Below are 26,402 nucleotides of genomic sequence, written 5' to 3'. Positions count from 1 at the left end.
TTAATAACCCCAGCTCCCACAGCCCTGGTGGGTTCAACCGGTACAGGGGGAGCCCAGGCTTATGGGAGTCCTGAGGCAGGGCCCAGGTGGGCGGAGGGATCTGGAGCAGTGCCCAGGCTTTTCATGAATCCTGTGGCTGCAGGGACTATGGGAGGGATCAGGCATGGCTATGGCCACCTGGGCCTCACAGGGTGTAATACTCCAGGGCAGAGGGCCAGGCAGGGCTACCATCACCTGAGCTGGATGAGGTGGCAGACTCCAGTGAGCCCCAGTGAAGGGGAAGTGTGCAGAGCCCCACTGAGGGAATGGTGTGGGGGTGTAAGACCCTAGGGCCAGACAGAGCTGTGGCCACCTGAGCCCCAAGGACTGGAAGACCCCAATGTGGAGCCCCAGTGGGGGAGCCGAGGACTTATAGATGTTAGTTAGGGGCGGAAGGGACCTCAATAGATCATCGAGTCCGACCCCCTGCATAAGCAGGAAAGAGTGCTGGGTCTAGATAACCCCAGCTAGATGCTCATCTAACCTCCTCTTGAAGACCCCCAGGGTAGGGGAGAGCCATCCATATGTTCCTTCCCAACCGGAAGATTTTTTATAGGCCTCATCTCCACATACAAAATAGCGACCAGCTAGTGTAGTAAACGAAAAGTTACAAACTGGTTTTAACATCCATACTGAATAATAACCCAAATATCCAGCCAAAATGAGAGAATAACCGGGTATCCAAGAACTGTTAGAGAGCCAAGCACCATTTACCTTAAATTTTACTTCACACTTACTGACTCCTACTGCAATACAAGATCCATTGCAGGTCCAACAAAACTTTCGAGGGGTAGTGTATGCTAGTCGTACATAGTCAGCTCAGTTACAATTTATATCTTGCCAAGTTTCGTTCCCATGAGAGGGTGAATAATAAGGAGCTGACATTTGGGTTGCATTCAAGGGTACTGGTATCATGGGTATCCCTCTGGTAAAATGGATAGGGACATGACTACATATCCAACAACTAGAGACATTTAAATCTATCCTAATTTGGTTGACTAAAGACAAAAATACATTTCCATAGGCCAGGTTTAGAAGTCCAATAAAAATAGCCAATAGGAGGGACTCCATGTTTGGTTATTAATGGGCTCTTTTCTTGGAGTCTTCATAGATTTCATAGATTTCATAGACATTAGGGCTGGAAGGGACCTCGGAAGATCATCGAGTCCAGCCCCCTGCCCAAAGGGCAGAAAGTCAGCTGGGGTCATAGGATCCCAGCAAGATAAGCATCCAGTTTGCTCTTGAAGGTGTTCAATGTAGGCGCTTGAACCCCCTCCGGTGGCAGGCTGTTCCAGACCTTGGGGGCTTGCACAGTAAAGAAATTCTTCCTTATGTCCAGCCTGAAACGGTCTTGTAGTAGTTTATGACCATTCGACCCAGTTGTCATCCCTTGGGGAGCTCTGGTGAACAAACGTTCCCCCAGATACTGGTGGTCACCCCTGATAAACTTATAGGTGGCCATCAGATCACCCCTGAGCCTGCACTTTTCCAGGCTAAAGAGCCCCAGGGCTCTCAGCCTGTCATCGTAGGGTCTGCTTCCCTGACCTCTGATCATGCATGTGGCTCTTCTCTGGACTTTCTCAAGCTTCTCCACATCCTTTTTGAATTGTGGAGCCCAAAACTGGATGCAGTACTCCAGCTGCAGCCTCACTAAGGCCGAGTACAAGGGGAGAATGACGTCCCGGGATTTGCTTGAGAAGCATCTATGGATGCAAGCCAGCGTTTTGGTCTCTTTACTAGCCGCAGCATCGCACTGCAAGCTCATGTTCATCTTGTGGTCCCCCAAGTCTCTTTCTTGCATAGTGCTAGCCAACATAGCACTGCCGAGCCTATAAGGATGCTGCAGGTTTTTTTTCCCAAGGTGGAGAACCTTGCGTTTATCGGCGTTGAACACCATCAGATTCTCATCCACCCACTTGCTGAGCCTGTCCAGGTCAGCCTGGATCACCCGCTTGTCTTCTTGTGTGGATGCTTTGCCCCAAAGTTTGGTGTCATCGGCGAACTTGGCCAGTCCGCTTCTGACTCCAGTGTCCACATCATTAATGAAGATGTTGAACAGTATGGGTCCAAGGACAGAGCCTTGGGGGACCCCACTGGTCACAGGAAACCACAATGAGTGACTTCCATCAATTACTACCCTCTGGGTCCGACCACGGAGCCAATTTTCCAGCCAGTGGATCGTGGAGGACCCAAGGCGACAACTGGCCAGTTTCTCCAAGAGGCGATCATGGGAAACCAGATCGAAGGCTTTTTTGAAGTCAAGATATATGACATCAGTCTCTTCTCCCTTGTCCAGGTGATAGGTCACCTGGTTGTAGAAGGAAATGAGATTGGCCAAGCAAGACCTACCCGCAACAAACCCGTGCTGGCTATCCCTTAAGATGTTGGTGTCGGCCAGTCCATTAAGGATGGCCTCTTTAATAAACTTTTCTAAGATCTTCCCCGGGATAGAAGTCAGGCTAATGGGCCTATAGTTAGCCGGATCCACTTTCCTCCCTTTCTTGAAGATAGGCACCACATTGGCCTTCTTCCAGTCTTCGGGCACTACACCAGAGCACCAAGAGTTTTCAAAGATCCGTGCTAGAGGCTGGGCTATGATGCTCGCCAGCTCCTTGAGTACCCTGGGGTGAAGATTGTGAGGGCTGGCTGACTTGAAGGTATCCAGCTTCTCAAGATGTTCCTTCACGAAGTCAGCATTAATGGAGGGCAGGGGATCACCCTCACCCAGACTTCCCTGTCCCTTAGCGGGCATGGGCGTCCCATGGGACGCATGAAAGACCGACGCAAAGTACCCATTTAATAGGTTGGCTTTTTCCTGGGCGTCAGTTGTCAGTTGCCCCATCTGGTTCAGCAGGGGTCCAATGTTGCCCCTGCTTTTCCTCCGGCTCCCCACATATCTGAAAAAGGACTTTTTATTGTCCTTGATGCTCAAAGCTAGCTGGAGTTCAGTTGCAGCCTTGGCTTTCCTGGTCTGCTCCCTACAGGACCGGACCAGTGCAGAATAATCCTCCTTGGAGGTGACTCCCATCCTCCATCCTTTGTAGGCCTTTCTTTTTAGCCTCAGGTGGTCTGCTAGGTCCCTGGAGAGCCAGGGGGGCTGCTGTGCCCTCTTGCTGCCTTTCCTCCGAAATGGAATAGACTTAGTTTGTGCATTGAGGATCGCTCCCTTGAGGAGCAACCACTCTTCTTGAACTCCCCTCTCCCTGTGGTCATGGTCCCTTAGGGCCTCACTGACAAGCCTCCTGAGCTTGTCAAAGTCGGCTTTCCTGAAGTCAAGGGTTTTCCATGTTGCTGACTGACTTGCCAGCTTTTCGGCGGATGGTGAAGGTGATCAGCTCGTGGTCGCTGTCAGCCAGCTTCCCATCGATCACTAGGTCGCTGACTAGGTCATCACCAGTAGCCAGTACCAGGTCGAGCAGCGCTTTGCCTCTCGTTGGCCCATAGACTTCTTGAGTCAGGTAGAGGTCATCCACGCATGAGAGGAAGCTCTGCAACCGCTCAGATTTTGCTGAGAGATCCTCACATGAGATGTCTGGGTAATTGAAGTCACCCATGACAACCGTGGTCCTGGAGCATGCTGCCTCAGCCAGTTCCTGGGCAAACTCCTGGTCAAGCTCAGGACTTTGGGTGAGAGGTCTGTAGTAGACTCCCACCATTGTGTCCCCTGTGCCGTGTTCCCCACAGATTTTAACCCAGAGGGTCTCCAGTCGTCCACCCTGGTCGCCAATATCGGCTTGCAGGGACGTGTAGCTTTCCTTAATATAGAGAGCTACACCCCCGCCCCTTTTGTCTACACGATCCCTCCTGTACAGGGTATAGCCATCTATACCCGTGGTCCAGTCATGGGTGGAGTCCCACCAGGTCTCCGTTATCCCTATGACATCATAATTATTTGCATTGAGCAGGAGGATGAGCTCCTCCTGCTTATTCCCCAAGCTCCTGGCATTTGTGTACAGGCAGGCAAGTGTCCCCTGGGGGGCTCCTTCCTTGCCCACAGATTTTACCAGGGCTGGGGCAGGGGTGGGCTCCCTTAAGTGCCTTGACCCGCAGGCTTTGCAAGGATTGCTCAGCGGGCCAGCAGTGGCAGTAGTCCCCCCGTCCCCCAGCGGGCTTAGTTTAAAGCCCGGTGGAGCAGGTCAGCCAGTCTGGCTGAGAAGAGCCTCCTCCCTAGGGGAGAGAGGTGGAGGCCATCTCTTCCCAGCAGCTCGCTGCCTCTCTCGCCAAAGAGTGGGCTGTGGTCATGGAAGCCAAAGCCTTCCCGATGACACCAGCACCGCAGTCTTTGGTTGACCACGTGGATCCTCCTCTCCCTCCTCAGCCCATAGCCTGAGACTGGGAGGATTGACGAGAACACCACCTGTGCCCCCAGAGCCTTTAGCCTTGCTCCCAAATCCCTGTAGCGCCTCATGACCCAGCTGGGAGCGCTCTGAGCCGTGTCATTGGTGCCCACATGAATAAGGAGCATGGGATAGTGGTCTGTGGGTTGGAGGAGCTTTGGGATCCTCTCCGCAATGTCCCGGATGCGGGCCCCTGGGAAGCAGCAGACTTCCCGGGCTAAGGGGTCGGGGCGGCAGATTGCCCCCTCAGTCGGGAGTCTCCCACAACAAACACCTTACATTTTGTCTTGGGGAGAGCAGAGGCAGTAGCTGCAGTTGGGCCCAAGTTGCCTGCGGGAGCCAGCAACTCAGCAGGCTCCGCTGGAGCGGCAAGAGGTGCGTACCTGTTGCTCAGCTCTGGCGGGGCAGGGGCCTTGGTGCGGCGGGCCTTAGGGCCCTTGACCACCTTGGTCCATGCCCCTGGCTGGACAAAGCAGGAGGTCCTGGAGTCCTCCTTTGGCCTGGAGGGAGACTGTGGTCTACCCTCTGCCTCCCGGGGAAAAAGGGCCTGGCAGTAGGAGTCTATCTCCTGCTCGCAGCCCCTGATGGCACGCAGTCTCTGGACTGTGGCCTGGAGCTCCTCCAGCTGGCACGCCAGAGACCCCAAAAGGGAGCAGACCCCACAAGGGGAGGTCACCATGCTCCCAGGCCCCAGAGCCTGAAAAAGGGACAGGCAGCCCCCGCAGCCGAGAGCCAGGGGCTCTGTCTGCGTGGAGCCCGGAACCAGGGGCTCCATCTGGGTGGCCGTCTCTGAGGTGCCGGGGGGGGGGGGGAGGGCCGCGGAGCCTGAGGGGATCCTCGGGGTGCGGCACATGCCCATCTGTGGCATGCCTCTGGGAGGCTGGCTACGGCTGGGACTGTCTACCCTGGGGGGTGCGCAGGCAGGGTTTGGGGCCCTCCCGTGCGCCCTCCCGCGCGAACTCCGCGCTAACTCACGCACCGGCAGAGAAGTGCACCTGTTTGCACAGCCTGTTTGCGTGGCTCCCTGGGGGGCTGGGAGAAGTAGGGGCCTGGGCGGGGCTTGACCCGTCCCGGCTCCACTCAGCCGCCTCCTCCCACTCACTAAGGGGTTAGCCCCCTCTCTCCACGGGCCCTGCTTACCTCCGGCTGTGCTGGGGGTCGGCGGGGGGCTCCGTGGCTGCTGGAGGGTTTCTGAGGGGTTTCGGGGGAGTGGGGGCACAGCGGGCTTTCACCTGCGCGTCTCTTGCCGCTCCCGAGCCTAACTGGGGCTTTTCCCTGTCGGCGGGCCCTTTTAAACTGCGCGCATGCGCAGTGGGCCTGCCGTCGAGGAAGCTGCTCTTTGGGCAAAAAGGGGGTCCTGCCCGGGATTTGGGGGACCCTGCCCTACTGGAGGGGGACAGGTGAGTACCCCCCCTACCTCTCTCTCTCCCTGGGGGGCTGGGCCAAGTAGGGGCCTGGGCGGGGCTTGACCCGTCCCGGCTACACTCAGCCGCCTTCTCCTACTCACTAAGGGGTTAGCCCCCTCTCTCCATGGGCCCCGCTTACCTCCGGCTGTGCTGGGGGTTGGCAGGGGGCTCCGCAGCTGCTGGAGAGTTTCTGGGGGGCTTCGGGGGAGCAGGGGCGCAGTGGGCTTTCACCTGCGCATCTCTCGCCGCTCCCGAGCCTCAAATCTTACGGCTCTTAGTTTTAAATCTTAATCTTTAATCCTTGGTTTCGTCAGAAGGAACAGTCTTTTTGCAGTACGATGCGTGGATCCAAGTAGATAGTCCTTGACACTTTACTGCAGTATTAGTGGTGAGAAGAATTTGGAACGGACCTTTCCAGCGAGGTTCTAAATCTGATTTCCTTTGGTGGATTTTTACATGAACCCAATTTCCTGGCTCTAAGGAATGGCAGGCTTCTTCAGGCTCTCTAGGTAAAGCTTCTTGGACCTGTGAATGAAAGGTCTTAACTCATTTCATTAATGCTTGACAATATTGTAATACAAGATCATCAGCCTAGTGGATATTAATCTGAAAAGGTGGTAAGGGTGGGAGGATGGAAGTCGCATAGGTCTCCCCATCAGGACTTCATGTGGGCTGAGTCCAGTCTTCCGATTAGGGGTGGATCTCATGCTCATTAATGCTAATGGTAGAGTGTCTGGCCATTTTAAACCAGTCTCAGCACAGATTTTTGCTAGTTTATTTTTCAGTATCCCATTTTGTCTCTCTACAGCACCTGATGCCTGTGGGTGATAAGGGCAGTGAAAGTTCTGTCGAATCTGCTTTGCATATTTCTTGCATAATTTGCCCAGTAAAATGAGATCCCCTGTCACTATTGATGGTGGGATTCCAAATCGTGGGATAAGGTCCTTTAAAAGAATTTTAGTGACAGCTTTAGTATCGGCCCTTGCCACAGGATAGGCTTCAATCCAACTTGAAAACATACAAACTATAACAAGTACATATTGACATTTACAATATTTTGGCATTTGTATAAAGTCAATCTGAATATTTACAAATGGTCCCCAAGATGGGGGATGTGCGGCTTTCTTAGTTTTAACAGGTTTCCCTACATTATAGGCTTGACACACAGGACAAGCCTGGCAGTAGTGCTGAGCAATGGAAGGAAAATTTGGAGCATATCAATCAGGTTGAATAGCCGCGATCATCCCCCCTTTGCTCACATGAGCCACTCCATGGTACATGCGAGCAAGGTAGGGAAGTAAGACCTTGGGCGCAACCAGGCGGCCATCCACGGAGCGCCAAAAGTGGTCAGGGTGTAATATGCACCCATGCAGTCTCCAGGTGTCTTTTTCAGAATCTGCGGCCTGATCTTGGAGAAGTGCACCATCATGAAGAGTTGCAATAGGAGACTGTTCACAGGTATGAGAAAAGAACAATTGCTCAGCCTGAGGGGGTGAAAGGGCCACAGCTCTGGCTGTAGAGTCAGCCAGAGTATTTCCACGCGTAACTTCATCCTGGGAAGATTGGTGAGCAGCACATTTAATAATAACAACAGCAACAGGTAATTGAAGGGCATCTAATAAGGCGGCTACATAAGAACCATTACGAATGGGTGTGCCATTTGAGGTAAGAAACCCACGTTGTTTCCATAATTGCCCATAATCATGGACAACACCAAAGGCATAACGCGAATCTGTATATATATTAACAATTTTACTTTGAGCAAGGGTACAGGCACGAGTGAGGGCAACAAGTGTAGCAATTTGGGCAGAATAGACAGAAGGTAAAAAATAACTTTTGAGTACCTTGTGCTGGGAACATATAGCATAACCTGCAACAAAAGAGCCGTTAGAGTTTCTTAGGCAGGACCCATCAACATACAAGACTTGATCAGCATTTGGAATGGGAATGTCCTTAAGATCAACCCGGGGTAAAATTAAATGAGCGGTAACAGCGAGGCAGTCATGAGGCTCGCCATCAGAAGGTTGCAGGTAACAAGGAAGCAGGATTAAGTACAGGGCACCGAACTAAAGTAATGCGGGCCGTAGAAAGTAGCAGAATTTCATATTTAGTTAAATGAGCATTTGAAAGGTGCTGGGTTTCGGTTTTTAAAAGAAGTGCAGTCACTGAGTGGGGTACGGCAACAGTTAAGGGCGAAGCTAGAACAATATTTTCAGATGATTCTACAAGAATGGCGGCAGCAGCAACTGCCCTAAGGCATGGTGGAAACCCAGTTGCTACAGGATCTAAGGCTGTACTATAGTAGGCGATAGGATGATGTTTATCTCCGTGGGATTGAGTAAGTACCCCCAGAGCAAAGCCATCTTCTTCATGACAAAAGAGCGTAAAAGGCTTTGAATAATCAGGAAGTCCCAGTGCGGGTGCCTGCGAAAGGGCAACTTTAATGACAGAAAAGGAGTTTTGGGCTTCTGGAGACCACTGCAAGGGTTCAGGGGTGTCCTTAAAGGTAAGATTTTGCAAGGGTTTTACAAGTGAGGCATAGCCCAAAATCCATTGGTGGCAATATCTGGCCATGCCTAAGAAGGTGCACATTTGAGAGACAGTTGTGGGCCAAGGGATTTTAAGAATTGTTTCAACTCGTGCAGTTGAAAGGTGACGTTTTCCGGTGGAAATATCATGGCCTAAATAATGAACCTGTGGTAAGCAGAGCTGAAGTTTTTCTTTAGAAGCTTTATGGCTCTTTAAAGCAAGACAGGTCAAAAGGAGCAAAGAATTGGTTTTACAGGCTTCAAAGGAAGGTGAGGCAAGCAAAAGATCATCGACATACTGGATAAGGACAGAACGGTGTTTGAACTGAATGTTGTCTAAATCTTTCTTCAAAATTTGTGAAAAGATAGAAGGGGACTCTGTATGCCCTTGTGGGAGTCTAGTCCAAGTATATTGTAAGCCTTTATAAGTAAATGCAAACAAAAACTGACTATCTGGATGAACAGGAATTGAAAAAAAAGCAGAGCATAAGTCTACAACAGTAAAGAAACAAGCTTTCGGTAGAATGCAAGAAAGAATGGTAGCTGGGTTAGGTACTACAGGAAAAATAGGTAAAACAACAGAATTAACAGCTCGCAGGTCTTGCACAAGGCGATAGGTAGTTTCGCCTGGTTTCTTAACTGGCAGAATTGGAGTATTACAAGGACTAGAAGTGGGAACCAAGATACCTTGAAGGAAGGAAGAAATGACTGGTGCGATTCCTTTCTCAGCCTCTTTGCTGAGAGGATACTGGGAAATGTGCGGGAGCTGCTTTCACGGATCAAGATGAATTTTAACAGGTTCAGCGGTGTGTATCTGCCCCACTTCATTAGCATGCTGTGACCATAGGGCAGGGGTTATCTGTTTAAGGATTTCTTCTTTGAAATCAGGGTTTGTTGTAGAAATAGGTGGGATTGCTGGTTCAATCATAGCAGAAAGAACTGCGCATTCGTTTTCTGCTGGTACTTCAAGGAAAACTCCATCCGCTGTACAATAAATAGTACAACCAAGTTTACAAAGTAGGTTGCGACCTAAAAGAGTAATGGGGGTAAAAGGGCTTAAAAGGAAGGCGTGGTGGTCAGAGATAGAACCAACAGAGACGGACAAGGGTTGAGTTACAGGATGAGAAATTACTCGGTTAGAAATGCTGACAACATTAACAACAGCATCGGAAAGGGTGGGTCAGGAAGATCAAAAAGACGCAAAGCAGAATGGCTTGCCCCTGTGTCAACAATGCAAGTTACCTTTTTCCCTGCTATGGTACATTCTACAAAGAGTCCAGACTGATCAACAGATAAGAGTGGCGAAAGGATGAAGTTACTATCCCTCAGGCGGTCCTAATATTGAGATAAAGAATTTTAGGGAAGAGGCAGGGAAAATTGCTGATGTCGTTGATTTGCAGAGTTCCCCGCTGAAGGGGTAGAGGTAGGCGGTCTGTTGGGACATTCTCCTTTCCAATAACCAGTTTGACCACAGTAAAAACAGGAAGAACAGTCAATGGTAGAAACATTCATCTGCCAGCACCCGTGTCCCCTTCCTCAGCCTCGTGAATTCCCTTTTCCATGACTGTTAATTTGGCTTCATTATTTTCTTTCTTTCTTTCCTGACACGCTAAACAATGGTTGACAACCGTAACTAGTTTGTTTAAAGATTTTGTTTGCCAGACCACACAGATGTTACACAATTGGTCTCCTAATTTAGGCTGTAGGCCTTGGACAAATGCGGCTGCAATTGCTTCCCGAGCATTTTGGGTAGCTTCATCTATTCCTGAGTGTCTTTCCAAGACTTCTTTGAGTCGATCTAAATAGTCTGCTGGAGACTCTCCTTTATTCTGTTTACAGTTATTAATTTTAGCCCAGTCAGTTTTCTTAGGACATACGACAGATATGGCTTCTAGTAAATGGCGTCGGGCAATAGCGAGATCTATCCCATGACCAGGGTCTCGCTGTGGCCAGTCTGCCTCATGTGTCAGGCATTGTCGGACTTCAGAAGGAAGTATGGCACGCAAAAGTTGATTCATATCAGACCATATAGAGTTGTAACAGTTAATAACAGTTTGGAGCTCATCTTCAAACTTCTGGGGCTTTTCTCTGATGTTAGAAAATTCTTTAACTAGATTTCTTAAATCTCCAGGCGTCCAAGGGGCATGTACCATTACCAAACCTTGTGCGCCTGGTAATTGGCGCAACTGTACTTGAATAATAGGGCCCTTTTTATGGCATTTGTTATTTAAACCCACAGGGGAATATGAACCTGCAGAAGCATCCTCCGGACTACAAGGTGGAGTTTCTAATTCAGGTGGAAGGTGTTTGGGGTAAGGTGGTGGTTGGGCCAAACAAGAAGTACTTTATAAAATATCTTCTACAGACTCGTTCTCGGTCTCATGAGTTAGTTGGGGATATAAAGGGGTAGGAGGTGCTGAGGGATGATTAGCCTGGCCAGGGCTGTATCCATTTTTCAATTGCCTAATTTTGGCTTTTAGTTTTTCTTGGGAGTCCTTAAGACTCTTTACCCAGGATTCTTGTTGCCTCTTACTACCTTCTTCGTACCAATCAAAATAGACATCCCATTGAATTTGAGGGGTCTTGCTACCTCGGGACTCTAGAGCTTTTCGGAGGTGGATCAGTTTATCGTGATCAAAAGTTCCTTCTGAAGGAAATTGTTTTGGAGGGTTATCCCTGGTATACCAATTCCATTTATCTAAAAACTTACACGATTTTTTGACCATAATGCACATATACATAACCTGCTGGAATTCCTTTTGGTGGGGTTGGGACATCCTTTGACCCAGAGCCCCACATTTCTCAATTCACACAGGGCACTCACACAAGGGTAAGGGACTTGATGTGTTAATTTTGAACAGAGGGCAGTGCACGAAGCAGCATCCTAACAGTTATTTGGTCACATCAACCGCCAGTTACTCGGACGGTTTCCGTGGATGAGGAAAGGATAAACCTGTCTGCTGGGTCACGAGGTCCCAGTTGGGCCCCCTTGCTTTCAAGTCTGTCTTTCTAGACAGTCTTGGGGCAGCTAGACCCAACCTTAGTCTCAGACCTGGTCAGCAGCTTATATTCTTTAAATCAAGGGAACTTCTGCGCTGAGGCACAGGGTTCAAGAATATTTCTTTAGTCCCAGCCTTGGTCAGCGACACCATGGAAAACACTCACACTATTCCCCAGCTTTCTATATTCCTTAGTCTAGACTTTTCCTTTTACTCTTTTAATTGTAAACCGGTTTCATACAAACCCTTTAGAGTGTCTGACAAGTTCGTATTTCAAAAGTTCAGATGGCGTAAGTTTGAACTAGTTTCCTGACCCACACAGGCAGTCCTCCACCAATAACCCCTTTAGAGATTTCAAAAGGTCTCTTACCTTGATTTGGCACCTGGGGTTTTGGAGGGGAACGGTCTGCAAGCCCGTCAGTACTCTCAGCCAGGCGTTGCCATCCGAGTCACAGCACCAAGAATTGTGGAAGAAACAAGGTTCACTTTGTTGTTTAGTTTTGAAGTTGTCAGAGACTCTGTATTATACAAGCAGCTGCAAGGGAGGACACTGAGCCCCGCCCCCCCCACCCCTCCCAGACAGTTAAAGCAAGCTTTTTATATGTTTCAATTCAGGTCATATGACACAAGATATAACAAGTCAAACAGAAAACTGGTTTGAATCAGAAAGCTTCAAGAGGGCATAGACTGTGGTTTGACCTATTGACCTCATAGGCCTACTCAGCATTATGGAAATTTTTTTACAATGCACTTCTTAAACAGAAATTAAGGCCTGGGGTTCTCTTCTTCCACAAAAGTAGGCAAGTCTGGGGGCCAGAAAGAAGGTTCCACTGCAGTACATGAAGCCACTAGCCACAACAACACATGGGAGGGCATTCAAGAAATGGACAACCACAAATTGATACTGACATCTTGCGACACAGGCGGAGTGTCAGAAAACCTGAGGCGACTAGGGGAGAGCTCAAGTGTCTTTATGGGAATGCCAGAAGCTTGGGAAACAAAGAGGAGGAACTGGCACTCCTCGTGGTTGATTTCAATCTGGTTGGGTCAATGGAGACCTAGTGGAATGACATACATGATTGGGCAGTTTGAGGGCTATAGGCTTTACAGGAAGGAATGGGTTGGGAAAAAAGGAGGAAGTGTGGACCTCTATGTGAAAGAGCAGTACCCCTCCCTGCAGGTCACATTTGACAGCAGAGAAGGGTCCCTTGAGACCCTATAGGTCAGGGTACAAGGGGGATCAGGAAAGGGAGACCTGATGGTGGGAGTCTACTATAGGCCTCCCTCACAAGAGGAATGTGATCAGGCATTCTCCAGAGAACTAACTGAGGCAGCTAGCACTAGAGACACGATTGTCATGGGTGACTTTAACTACGCTGACATCTACTGGGAGGATCACTCAGCCAGCTCCAGCAGGTCAGCCAATTTCTTAGCAACAGCAGATGACCTGTTTCTGACACAGGTTGTGGAAGGGCCTACCAGGGGTAAGGCCACCCTGGATCTAGTGCTAGTCAAAGGTGATGACATTATAGGGGACCTAAGGATTTGTGGTACTCTGGGAGACAGTGATCACAACCTGGTTAGGTTCTCCATCCACCGTAAGACTGGGAAATCAGACAGCAGAACTGAAGTCCTGGACTTCAAGAAGGTAGATTTTGGCAGACTCAAGATTTTAGTTGGAGAGGCCCTCAGCAACCAACAATCGGACAACTTGAGAGTTCAGGAACGGTGGAGCTTCCTTAAGGGGGCAATCCTCACGGCCCAAAAACAAGCCCTTCCCATGCAGGCAAAAAACGGGAAAGGAGCCAATAGACCAACTTGGCTCAACAGGAATATTAGAGAGCTTTTGAAAAAGGAAAAAAGAAGCATATATATAATGGAAGAACGACTTGGCAACCAGAGAGGCATACACCTGTATCACCAGTGCCTGCAAATACAAGACAAGGAAAGCCAAGGAGCATGGAGATCAAGCTGGCAACTGGAATAAAAGACAGCAAAAAGTCCTTCTACAGATTCATAGGGAGCAAGAAAAAGTCAGGCTCCACATGGGACCCCTACTGAACGCTTGGGGCAGCCCACAGTTGATGCCTGCAAAAAAGCTGAGCTTCTAAATATATACTTCATGTTGGTATTCCTGAAATCAAACGAGGGCTGTTCACCTGACCAGAGGCCCAGGAAACATGGAGAAAACAACAAACTATACAAAATCAGTCCTGAACAGGTGAGAGATCTCCTGCAGCACTTGGATGTCTTCAAGTCTGCTGGGCCTGATGACCTGCACCCAAGAGTCCTGACAGAACTGGCTGAGCTAATAGGAGAACCACTAAGCTGTTTGAAGAGTTGTAGCACTCGGGAGTGGTCCTGGATGACTAGAAGAAGGCCAATGTGGTGGAAGAAGGCCAATGTGGTGGAAGAAGGCCAATGTGGTGCTGATTTTCAAGAAAGGGAAGAGGGATGACCCTGCAAACTACAGGTTGGTCAGTCTGACCTTGGTCCTGGGTAAAATCTTTGAAAAACGTATTAATCAATGATCTGGATGGGGGAGTGAAAAGCTTGCTGGCCAAGTTTGTGGATGACACCAAGTTTTGGGGCAGTGTTGCCATGCCAGAATATAAGTTGCTGATACAGGCGAACCTGGACAGGTTCAAGAGTTGGGCAGACTGGAACCAGATGAAGTTTAACACTTCCAAGTGTAAGGTGCTCCCATCTGGGAGCAAATAACCCTCAACATACATACAGGCTCGGAGGTGACAGCCTGATCTGCACCACGGCTGAAAGGGACCTAGGGGTAATGATTGACCACCACATGAACATGAGCCGTCAGTGCAATAAGGTGGCCAACAGGGGAAACAACACACTGGCATGCATCAACTGATGCATCTCATATAAAACTAATATGACAGGCTGGCTGGTAATGATTTTGCCCAGGGGTTTTGAAAGTGCAAAAGATGATTGGAAGGCTTGGGATTCTGTTTCCTCACCAATCAGGCCCCAGAGACTCACCCTCCATGTCCCCTGATTGGCCCTTGGGTCACCTGGAGGGGAATAAAAGGGGCAGCGCAGCTGACTCAGAAGAGACCAGCGAGGGACCATAAGGAAGGAGTTTCAAAGAGCTGGCAAGAGCTGGGCCAGTGGGGTGGGAGCAGTTGCCCCACAAGACCCTGAAGAATTGGGTCCTGCAGGCAGCAGTTGGAACCTCAGCAGCGTGGTGTGCAGCTGGCAGGAAAGGCTCCCACTGGGCTCCAGGATCCCCTACGAGAGGCTGTGGCCAGCAGGAGAGGTTCCCCAGCTCCAGCAAGAAGCTGAGCAGCGACCTGAGAGGTTCCCAGCTCTTCTTCCAGCTCCTCCAGCAAGAGGCCAAGAAACTCAACATGAGGCAGGTGCTCCTGGAAGGTCAAGATCCCTAGCAGTTTAGAGCAGTAGTAGTACTGGTGGCTGTCTGGTAGAGTTTCTGCCCAGTCTATAGAAGATCTGAATTCAAGTCCCAGCTGGGATGAATTGGGGTGAGTGAAGTGATAGGGACAAATTCTTGTTGTAGTGGAAAAGGGGTCATTTCCCCTTTCCAGGTACCTAGGCCCTATATTTCTTGTTATCTGACATTTTGTATTTTGTGCATTTTCTATTTCACCAACCAGTATTGCTTGTTCTGCTGTTTGTATTTTATATTTTGTTAAAACTGTCTTTTGTCAACTGGATGAATATGTGTATGATTGTAAGTGCCTAACCTTTATTGAATCCTGCCCCCTCGGGACGTTGTAGTGTCCCCTATACCTCCTGGTTTATACATGTTATGTTCCCACTACAGTTTTTCTCATTAAAAGGTATATGGTTAAGTCCCCATTGCTGATCTGGCTCTGCTCTATAGAGGAAGGACGGTCCCTAGACTTCCCACAGCGCTTGTGTACCTGCTCTGATCCCTTCAATTGGAGAGGGGGTACCTCTTGGAGTACCACCTGGGTTACACTAAGGAAATGATACTCCTGCTTTACTCAGTGCTGGTGAGACCAAAGTTGGAGTACTGTGTCCAGTTCTGGGCGCCGCACTACAATAAGGATGTGGAAAAACTTGAGAGGACCCAGAGAAGAGTCACCCATATGATCAGGGACTTGCAAGGTAAGCCACACAAGGAAAGGCTGAGGGACCTGGGCCTCTTTAGCCTAAAGAAGAGGTTGAGAAAGGACTTGATAGCAGTTTACTGCTCTATCAGAAGAGTGCATCAGGAGCTTGGTGAACAACTGTTTACTAGGGCACCCCTGGGGAAGGCCAGGACCAATAGATATAAACTCCTGGAAGGCTGCTTGAGGCCTAATACCAGGAAAAACTCCTTCACAGTCAAGGTGACCAGACTGTGGAATAAACTCCCTCCAGAAGTGGTGCAGTCACCTACCCTGGAGGTTTTCAAGAGGAAACAGGACAATCACCTCGCTGGGGTCACAGTTGTCTTCCTGCCAGGGGGGGGCTGGACCCAATGATCTGCAAGGTCCCTTCCAGCCTCTAGCACTCTATGAATAAAGAGGCCATTATTTGCAAGTTGGAAACAGACAGGGTGTTAAGAAGCAATCAGCACCTTTTTTTCAAGCGTAGATCATGCCTGACAAACCTTGTGTCCTTCTACAATCAGGTAAATAGCCGTGTGGACAAGGGACACAAGGTGGACTTGATTTACTTAGACTTCAGTAAAGCCTTTGATTCTGTTTCCCACGGGATTCTCTCAAACAAATTTGAGGGTTCTGGATTTGACCAGTCTACAGTGAAGTGGGTGGACAGTTTGCTTAGAGGCCGCTCCCCGAGGGTGGTAATTGATGGGATGGCCTCATCCTGGAGGGCCGTCTCCAGTGGTATCCCCCCGAGATCAGTGTTTGTACCCGTGCTCTTTAATATATTCATTAATGACTTGGATGAGGGGGTGGAAAACTCAGTTTTAAAGTTTGTGGATGATACCAAGCTGTGGGGAAATGCAGGCACACTGGAGGATAGGGTCAGGATCCAAGATGAGACAGCCTGGACTCATGGGCAAAATGGAATCAGATGAGGGTTAACAGGGATAAGTGCAAAGTCCTTCATCTGGGTAGGAAGAACCCTCACCACAACTACACAATGAGTGGTGGTCCACTGGCTGGCACAGCATCTGAACATGACCTGGGGGTTATAATCAACCGGAAGAGGAATATGAGCCAGCAGTGCAATAAGGTCTCCAGGAAAGCAAATAGAACTGGTGTATATCAGCCAATGTGTGTCCAGAGAAATAGAGAGCTCCTCCCTCTCTACTCAGCACTGGAGCACTGTGTCCAGTTTTGGGCACTGCACTTCAAGAAGAACATGGATAAGCTCAAGAGGGTACAAAGAAGGGCCACCCGCAGAGTCAAGGGCATGGAGTATAGGCCTATGAGGAGAGTCTCTTGGAACTGGGCCTGTTCAGTCTGAGTAAGAGAAAGCTGAGAGGTGACTTGATAGCCGCCTACAATAGGGTTACCATATGTCCAGGTTTTCCTGGACATGTCCTCTTTTTTGGACCTCTGTGCTGTGTCCGGGCAGGGTTTTTAAAATAATACCAAATGTCCAAATTTTCTGCTCTCTAGGGCTAGCTGCTCTGAGTTGGGAGCAGCAGGCAAGGTGATTGGCTGTCAGGGATCATGTGCTCCCCACGTGGGCTCTGACAAGCGAGGTAAACAAAGAAAGAGAGAGAGAGAGAGAGAGAGAGAGCAGGCATGCTCGCAGTGCAGGAGCTGCTTGGGCAGCAGGGATGGAGAGGCAGGGGTCTGCGTGTCAAGAGTAAAAGGTACCAGCAGGGCTGTGGGTCAGGAGTGAGGGGCAGCAGCAGGGCTGGGGGTATGTGGCTTGTCAGTGAGGTGCAACAGAATGGGCAGAGGCAGGACACCAGTATACCACTGTCCCCCCACCATCATATTCCCTCTGTCCCCCCACCCCCCTCCAGTGACAGGTGTCCTCTTTTTTTGGACCTGGAAATATGGTAACTCTAGCCTACAAGTACATCGGGGTGAACACCAAGATCTAGGCAAGCAACTCTTCAGGAAGGCACCTCAAGGGAGGTTGAGGACCAATGGACATAAACTTAAAGAGGGTAAATTCAAACTAGATATAAGGAAGAACTTCTTCTCTGTAAGGGTTGCCAGAATCTGGGACACACTTCCAGCAGAGGTGGTGGTGCAGTCACCATCCTTGGAAGTGTTCAAGATGAGGCTGGACAGATACCTTGTTGAGCTTGTCTGAGGCCAATAACTTCCTGCCCATGGTAGGGGACCAGACTTGATGATCTTACAGGTCCCGTCTGGTTCTATGATTCTAAGGTTACCCTTTCTCTGGTGGCTAAAGTCTGTTTGAACTAGGAACCTTTGGCTCTGCTGTAATAACCAGGCAGATAAAGGGCAACTCTGTCTGCCTGTATTGTGTAATTATTTCTCCCAATTAGGATATGGCTGGTTCTATTCCAGGCATTTGCCACCCACGCAAGCATATTTTTTATGAAGTGCTGCTCTTTAATTACTTATTTAAAATGTGCTTATTTTAATAGAAGTTTGGAGTGAATCCGCTTTTTTCTGAGTGACAATTACTACATTTCCTGTTTTCCTCAGCAGATGTTAGGCGGCAGGTATTTTTTTCAAATGGGTTTAGATGCTCTACTGGTAGGGAGTAAAACCCCGCTCTCCTGCAGCACAAGAACAGATGGGCAGCACCAATTTCCTCCCAGTGTACCTTTGACTTTGACCTGGAAAGGCAACCTTGAGGGCTGAGAGAATAATTTTGGTCTCCTTAGCTCATTACCTCCTTGACCTACTTAGAAACTGCCTGGGTGTGGCATTTAATATTTCTTGACTTGAGAAAAGGGCTGATCATGCTGGTAGGTTTTTGGTTTTTTTGACATCTGAAACTGGACTGAGACTACAAGTTGATTTTTCTACAGGTCACCATTAGATGCCACGAGCATCACAGCAACCTGGTAAGTTTGTGTTATCCAAGTCTTTGAAAGCTGAATCCTTTTCAGGTATCCACGTTGTAGCCATATTGGTTTAGAGGAAAAAGCAATCTGGGCTCATGGTAGTGGTGATCTCTTTCATTAGACCAAGATTATTGCAAAAAAAATTTAACTTTTTTTTTTTTTTTTTTGCAAAAATCTTGTTAGTCTAATAAAAGAGATCACCTCTACCATGAATCCCTTTCAAAGAATTGAAATCAGTTGTGGCCTCCTTTAACTCAGCCATCTTTTGATGAAGGCCCACCACAGCCTCCATGCTCACCAGAAGTCCTTTGTACAATGCTCCATACTTTGGGAGACAAGGTTTTTTGAGTAGATGTGATGTCTTTTTATTAGACCAACTGAATAGTTGGAAAAATTGTTCTTTGCAAGCTTTTGGGCATAAACACCTTTCTTCAGTCATAAGGAGAGTCTGCTGTTCTTTTGTGTTCTTCCGGATGGAATAAAAACCAATATGCAAAATGCAGATCTGTGAACGCAAATGGATGGCACTGAGGATCAGAGGCTATGGGAGACAATAGGAGTGAGACAAGTAGGTGAGGGATGGGGGAGGAGAGCAGGAATGTTGACCTGGTGAAAGAATGTAGCTGGTAAAATGTAGAGAGGTTACCTGGGTTTATTGGATGGCAGGCAGGTTATAATGTGCCATAAATCCAATGTCTATATTTAGTCCATGATTTTTGGTATTCAGTAGATTTATGAAATGAAGTTTGTAGATTCATCTACTTTGGGAAGCATAGCAGCAAGCTGTTTTGTGACAAAGAGCCTGATTCTATGACCCACTTGGAAGTACTTACTCACCAAAGGCAGATATTACACATACCAGTATTACACATAAGCAAGTCTCCCGGAACTGGGCCCTGTGCTCTTCAAATACTACTGCTTGTGCTGTAACTGTAGGGTTGTGCAATAAAAGAAATTTGGAAAATAACTGGAGAGGGATTGTGCAATTATCTGTGTGTCTGATGCCACCTGCTGGTAACTGGATGCCCTAATTTGAAAACCAAAGCATGTCATTTCATTCTTTTTGTATGTTATCAGGGAAATGTGTTGTTTATAAAAGAGAGGCACCAAAAGCTAGGAATAATTTGAGGAGAGGGATGTGCAAATTTCAGCCACCCAGCTCTGCCTCCGTGTGCTCCTTTTGTGGCTGGTGGATGTTTGTTGAAATGGCAATACATATAAAGAAGTGGATTAGATGATTTTGAGGACTTTTCCAACCTTATGATTATATGAACCTCGATCCTGACCTGTAGCACCATTTCAGTTTGTTAACAAGGCTTAGCTCATACTTATGGATACTCCTAATATAGGGTGTGTCCTAAACAGAGACCTGCAGATCATACTCAATAGCAATGTTGTTTAATATATCAGACAGCCAGCAAGAATGAACTATTTGGATTATTATATGTAAATTGCGGGAAGTAATCCATCCATTCTGGAGACCAGCAGGAAGTCGACACTTGAAGAAAGATGTGGACAAATTGGGGGAGAGTTTAATGATTAGAGGTCTAAAATACCTGCCGTACGAGGAAAGGTTGGAAGAAAGGAGATAATTTAGTCTAGAGAAGAAAAGGCAGAGGGAGGGATTTGAAAATAGTTTTCAAATACAAAAAGGACTGCTATAAAGAAGATGGTGATCCACTGTCCTTTGTATCCACTGGGGACAGAACAAGCAATGGGTTTAAACTGCAACAACAGAATATTAAGTTTGTTTTAAGGAAGAGCTTTCTAACTAGAGGGATGATTAAGCAATGGGACAATTCTCCTAGAAAAGTTATGGAACCTCCACCATTGGACAGTTTTAAGTTCATGTTAGACAGATGTGTGAGATGGTTTGCACTGGGACTAGATGCTCTCCTGAGGTCCCATCCAGCCCACTGGTTTGAGATCACCTGACTATATAAGCCCACTCTGGTTGCATGGACACTGGGGGAGGGGGAAGGAGGCAAGTGGCTGGAAGCCCAGAGGTTGAGGCCTTAGCGGAAGCATTCACAGCATAGCTGTATCAGAGTCCAACAAATCTGTGAATTCTGCTAAATATCTTGTCACAAGCACAAGAGAAAGGAATAGTTGTCCCAAAGGTAGATGCCTCTACCACACCTTTTTATTTGGATCTATAGGATTAGAGTGTATCTCTCTTTTCTGAGAGCTCTGACCTGTATCCCCATCCCAGCCAGTTTGATGAGTCATTGCAGTAAGAGTATTACACAGACACATGACCTGCATTATCCTGTTAGAACATCTACTGGGACAAAGAAGTTGTCAGGATTGATAACACACCACTTGCATCTCTGTTCTCTCCTATTATTTTGGCTAGACTGATGCAAAGAGTAAGGCTCGCCAGTAAAGGGGTCATACTGAAATCCATAGAACCATTTCAGCCTTCCCCACACACTAAACTGGTCCACATTGATTTTATCTGACATGTGCACTTTGATATTAACATTATTTTACACTGACTGTATTCATTCTTCATAGGTAAATCTTCAGTGTTGTCATATAAAAACACCTGACTTCAGACTAACATGACTAATTCTAGGCAAAAATTACTTTTACAGTGACATGTAACCAAACTTCAACTATTACTAGTCTAGTCAAGGATTGGCTCACATGACTTTAGATGTTCATTAGAACAGGCTTTACATTTGGTTAACTTTAGATTTCCACTATTTTCATATGCTCATCCTTTTCTGAAAAATCCTTTTGACTTAGATTTTTCATCTTTGTTCTAGATGTTCCAGATGCTTATCTAAAAAAAAAAGAACTTTAAAAGACAAAAGTTTCTAGGAGGTAGGTTATAAATGAAAACTTATCTCGGGATCAATTTATCCCCCCAAAAAATGACTAAAATGTATAAATTATTTGTTTTCTTAAATATATTATTTGGGGTAAACTTAGCATTGGGATAAACAGTAGGATAACCAAAGTTAATCACAAAAGCCAAGCACAGATCAAATCATCGCATCATGTGTATTACAAGCTGGCTGTTCTGTTCTAAAATTGGACAGCTCTATAGGTTTTTACATTGCCATTATCACTGTTGTATCCAAGTACCTTCCAGTGAAGTGCCATGAGATTTGTCCTCTCTCCCTTTCCCCAAGAGGAGGATTGTGTAAGCTGGATATTGTTTTGTTTTGGTATTATTCTTACTGCGTGTGCTACTTTGTGTTTATATCAGAGACCACAGAGAAGCACATTTGGCACTTGAAGAAAAAGGTGATGAGGCCTGTGATGATCTTCATTTTTTATATAAGTTCATTTCACAGGCATAAGCCAGCCCTCAAGAAAGTTGTTTCTCCTGTACAGACTGGCTGTACCATCAAGGTAGAAAATTCCATTTTAGAAGGGTGTGGAGTTGTAAGCCATGGTCCTTATCTTTGTGCCTTGTGTAATTTTTAGGCATCCTGGCTCCAGACAGTTAAGCTGCGGGATCAAGATCTTGAACTTGACTTCAGTTAGCTTAGCAAATATTCTTGCCCTGAAAGGAGTCACAGTTTTAGCTGTGAAGTGGGTCAAATATAAAGGTTTTGTCTAGTATTGCTTAAGTTTCAGAGAGGCCCACAAAAGCCCTCTTATAGGCATTCACTGTGTGCAAGCCTGTGTTTAAACAAGATGCTAGACAACTGTAAAAGAAGAAAAGAGGCACTCTGGTACGGGAGAGAGGGAGGCCTGCCCACAGTATAGTGGGAATAGGAAATACAGCAGATACAAATCTTCTATTTGGGGACAATGGTAAAACATACTCATATCAATTATCATATCAATGGAACTCATTGCCACAAGATTTTGTGCAAGATGACAGTTTAACCAGATTAAAAAGGGGATTGGACACATTCCTGGAGGAAAGTTGCATCGGTAGCTATTGAGCATGGGAGTTAGGGGTACAGCCTCTGAATCAGAACTTCCAAGCCCATAAATGCTGGAGGTTGCAGGTGGGAGAGGAACAGGGGAAAAGCCCTCATCATACCCAGTTCACTCTCCCTTTTACCATCCATTCTACCACTGAGACACAGGATACTGTAAAGATAGACCTCTGGTCTGTCCCAGTAAATGACATTTCTTGTGTTCTTATCTTCTTTTTCAGAGGTCTTGGAGCCAGCTTGGTTAGTTTTAATGCAACTCATTCCAGAAGATATGAAGAAGCTTAAATGTTGTCAGAATTGGCTTATATCTGCTCCCGCTGATGGCATCGTCAAATGGGCATTCAACCATTGATTTTAGTGTGAGCAGAGAGTTTTTGAAAAGACAACTTTTAAAAACCCCACGAATAAACTTTATAGAAAACCAAAGACAATGATATAAATTAGTAGTGCTCACATTTTTCAGCACAGGCTGGATGAGTGGGATGCAGCCAATCCTTGCTGTACAGACTGAAAGCTGTGTCACCTGTACAAAGTAGCTGTACAGATACCAGATCTGGCCCGCAAACCAACCCCCTGTATTGGTTCTGGAACCATGCACAAGGCCTGGGTCTGCAGACTTGATCTAATCCTGAACACTGTTTCCAGCTGCAGACAGGCCTCTGGCACCAGTCCAGTCTGGCCCATGGGGCTCCCCACAGGTCCAAAAATTTAGTGATGGGGGAATGGTGGCAATGTTAATGGTTGCAGTATTAATGCTGGGTAGCCCTGTGGGCTGAATGACTCAGCTCTACAGGCTGTACTTTGAACACCAGTGATATAAATGATGAAACTCTTTTCACTCCTGCCTCTTCATGGGGCTGATCCAGAGCCTACTGGGGTCCTTGGAGGGACTGACTCCCATAGACTTTAAATCAGGCCATTCAAGGCATACATATGTAATGTGACTCAGGCTGAGGGCTGTAGTACATTATCTCCTCCTGACTTCAGCTGCTTTCAGGACTGACTCTCAGCTACGTGCATCAGACAAGGGACCACAACCATCACTGCCTCTGTCACCCTGCCCCATGCATTTGTTGCATCCATGTTCTTCTTTTCTGTGTCCTCCCAGTCTTGCTAACTTCCATCTTTCTGTCCCCTCCAAAACATTTCTGTCACAGCATGGTTCTTACAACATGCTTCTTGCAGCCAACATTTTCTTGGCTCTGCATTTCCCCAACCAGCTCCTCCATCCTGCTAGACTTTAGGAAAGCTGATCTCAATGCACTCAGGCGATTAGTCAAGGACGCACTGCAGAGTAGGAGTTTTGAAGGGATGGGAGCCCAAGAAGGGTAGCTGTGCCTTAAGGAAACGATCCTTCGGGCACAAAGCAAGACGATCCCCGAGCGAGGCAAAAGAGGGAAAGGGGCCAGGAGGCTTCCATGGCTGACCAGAGAAATCCAGGGCAGCCTAAGGGCCAAAAGGGGAGCGCTTAAAAAGTGGAAACAAGGTGAGATCACTAAAGATGAATATACCTCCTCTGCTCGTGCTTGTAGGGAGGCAGTTAGACGGGCCAAAGCTACCATGGAGCTGAGGATGGCAACCCAAGTAAAAGACAACAAGAAATTGTTTTTTAGATATATTGGGAGTAAAAGGAAGGCCCAGGGAGGAATAGGACCGCTGCTAAATGGGCAGAAACAATTGGTGACAGACAGGGGGGACAAGGCTGAACTCCTCAACGAGTTCTTTGCCTCAGTGTTCCTAAGTGAGGGACACGACAAGTCTCTCACTGGGGTTGTAGAGAGGCAGCAGCAAGGCGCCAGACTTCCATGCGTAGATCCTGAGGTGGTGCAGAGTCACTTGGAAGAACTGGATGCCTTTAAGTCAGCAGGCCCGGATGAGCTTTATCCGAGGGTGCTGAAGGCACTGGCCGACATCATTGCAGAGCCACTGGCGGGAATATTTGAACGCTCGTGGCGCACGGGCCAAGTCCCAGAGGACTGGAAAAGGGCTAACGTGGTCCCCATTTTCAAAAAGGGGAGGAAGGAGGACCCGGGCAACTATAGGCCGGTCAGTCTCACCTCCATCCTTGGTAAAGTCTTTGAAAAAATTATCAAGGCTCACATTTGTGAGAGCCCGGCAGGGCAAATTATGCTGAGGGGAAACCAGCACGGGTTTGTGGCGGGCAGATCGTGCCTGACCAATCTAGTCTCTTTCTATGACCAGGTTACGAAACGCCTGGACACAGGAGGAGGGGTGGATGTCGTATACTTAGACTTCAGGAAGGCCTTCGATACGGTATCCCACCCCATACTGGTGAACAAGTTAAGAGGCTGTGATGTGGATGACTGCACAGTCCGGTGGGTGGCGAATTGGCTAGAGGGTCGCACCCAGAGAGTCGTGGTAGATGGGTCGGTCTCGACCTGGAAGGGTGTGGGCAGTGGGGTCCCGCAGGGCTCGGTCCTTGGACTGATACTCTTTAATGTCTTCATCAGCGACTTGGACGAGGGAGTCAAATATACTCTGTCCAAGTTTGCAGATGACACAAAGCTATGGGGAGAAGTGGACACGCCGGAGGGCAGGGAACAGCTGCAGGCAGACCTGGATAGGTTGGACAAGTGGGCAGAAAACAACAGGATGCAGTTCAACAAGGAGAAATGCAAAGTGCTGCACCTAGGGTGGAAAAATGTCCAGCACACCTACAGCCTAGAGAATGACCTGCTGGGTGGCACAGAGGTGGAAAGGGATCTTGGAGTCCTAGTGGACTCCAAGATGAACATGAGCCGGCAGTGTGACGAAGCCATCAGAAAAGCCAATGACACTTTATCGTGCATCAGCAGATGCATGACGAATAGGTCCAAGGAGGTGATACTTCCCCTCTATCGGGCGCTGGTCAGACCGCAGTTGGAGTACTGCGTGCAATTCTGGGCGCCACACTTCAAGAAGGATGCGGATAACCTGGAGAGGGTCCAAAGAAGGGAAACTCGTATGGTCAAGGGCCTGCAGACCAAGCCCTACGAGGAGAGACTAGAGAAACTGGACCTTTTCAGCCTCCACAAGAGAAGGTTGAGAGGCGACCTTGTGGCTGCCTGTAAGTTCATCACGGGGGCACAGAAGGGAATTGGTGAGTATTTATTCACCAAGGCGCCCCCGGGGGTTACAAGAAACAATGGCCACAAGCTAGCAGAGAGCAGATTTAGATTGGACATTAGGAAACACTTCTTCACAGTTCGAGTGGCCAGGGTCTGGAACGGGCTCCCAAGGGAGGTGGTGCTCTCCCCTACCCTGGGGGTCTTCAAGAGGAGGTTAGATGAGCATCTAGCTGGGGTCATCTAGACCCAGCACTCCTTCCTGCTTATGCAGGGGGTCGGACTCGATGATCTATTGAGGTCCCTTCCGACCCTAACATCTATGAATCTATGAATCCCCACATTTAGAAGCGTGGTCTAATATAGCAATCTCCAAACCAGTATGCGCCACTAGTGGGCCAGAGAACAACTGGTAGTCTTCAGGGAGCTAGCTGTTCACATGTTTCTGGCTGAAATGATTTATAAAAACAGAACAGATGTGAGGGGGGAGATGAAGAGTAAAAGCAGCTAGCGTGATCAACTTTTTTCAAAAGGGACAACATTTCTCATGAAAAGAAGCTAAAATTAACATGGACAACATTCCCAATATTACTTTTTCACATGAGTAATTGTTCTATGTGCTACAGAGACATTATGTAGCCACAAGTGACAGGGGAAGCAAATTTGTGTGATCAAAATTGAGATAACATAGAATACCCCCATGACAATCTCTTAAAATTTGCACTTTAAAAGTTTGGGGACTCCTTAGTCTAATGGTGATAGCAAGGAAGTGAAGGGTTGCAAACCTCAGTCTTAGTCTCAACACTGCCACAGACTTCCTGTGTGACCTTAGACAAGTTATCTAGCTACTCTATCTCAGTTTCACTATCTGTGAGAGAAAAATATTAATGACACGGTATCCGAGTTCCTCAGAGAAAAGCAAGCAATGCATATATTTATTATCTGACGGTTGGTGAATTTCGCAGTCTCAGTCTAGCTTTAGTGTTTCTCAACTATTTTAGATTCAAGCACCCCTCAAAAAATGCCAGCTCTTAGCTTTCACTTATTTCTCAACTCTGTAACAATAGCTTCTCAACTAGTATCAACAATTCTTCTGTTGAAAAGATTTCAGACCACAACAGGTCAGAATGGTTTTGACACTATGAATTCCCTTTTGAAACTTCTGGGT

General features: G+C 47.7%; 1 long non-coding RNA gene across 2 annotated transcripts in view; it reads left to right on the top strand.

Moving 5' to 3' along the window:
- Nucleotides 1-22,823, top strand: part of LOC109284516 (uncharacterized) — a 198,675-nt gene extending 175,852 nt beyond the window's left edge. Inside the window, exons 4-5 of one of the 2 annotated variants that reach the window (XR_002091999.2) lie at nt 21,039-21,096; nt 22,391-22,822. This is a non-coding gene — a long non-coding RNA (uncharacterized LOC109284516). Of the gene's footprint in view, nt 1-21,038 lie in introns of both variants that reach the window. The other variant, XR_009456223.1, reaches the window with a different exon arrangement.
- The last annotated feature ends 3,579 nt before the right edge of the window (nt 22,824-26,402 follow it).

The sequence above is a fragment of the Alligator mississippiensis genome, chromosome 13 (assembly GCF_030867095.1).
Source record: "Alligator mississippiensis isolate rAllMis1 chromosome 13, rAllMis1, whole genome shotgun sequence".
Classification (NCBI taxonomy): domain Eukaryota; kingdom Metazoa; phylum Chordata; order Crocodylia; family Alligatoridae; genus Alligator; species Alligator mississippiensis.
This window is presented reverse-complemented; position numbering and strand designations above follow the sequence as displayed.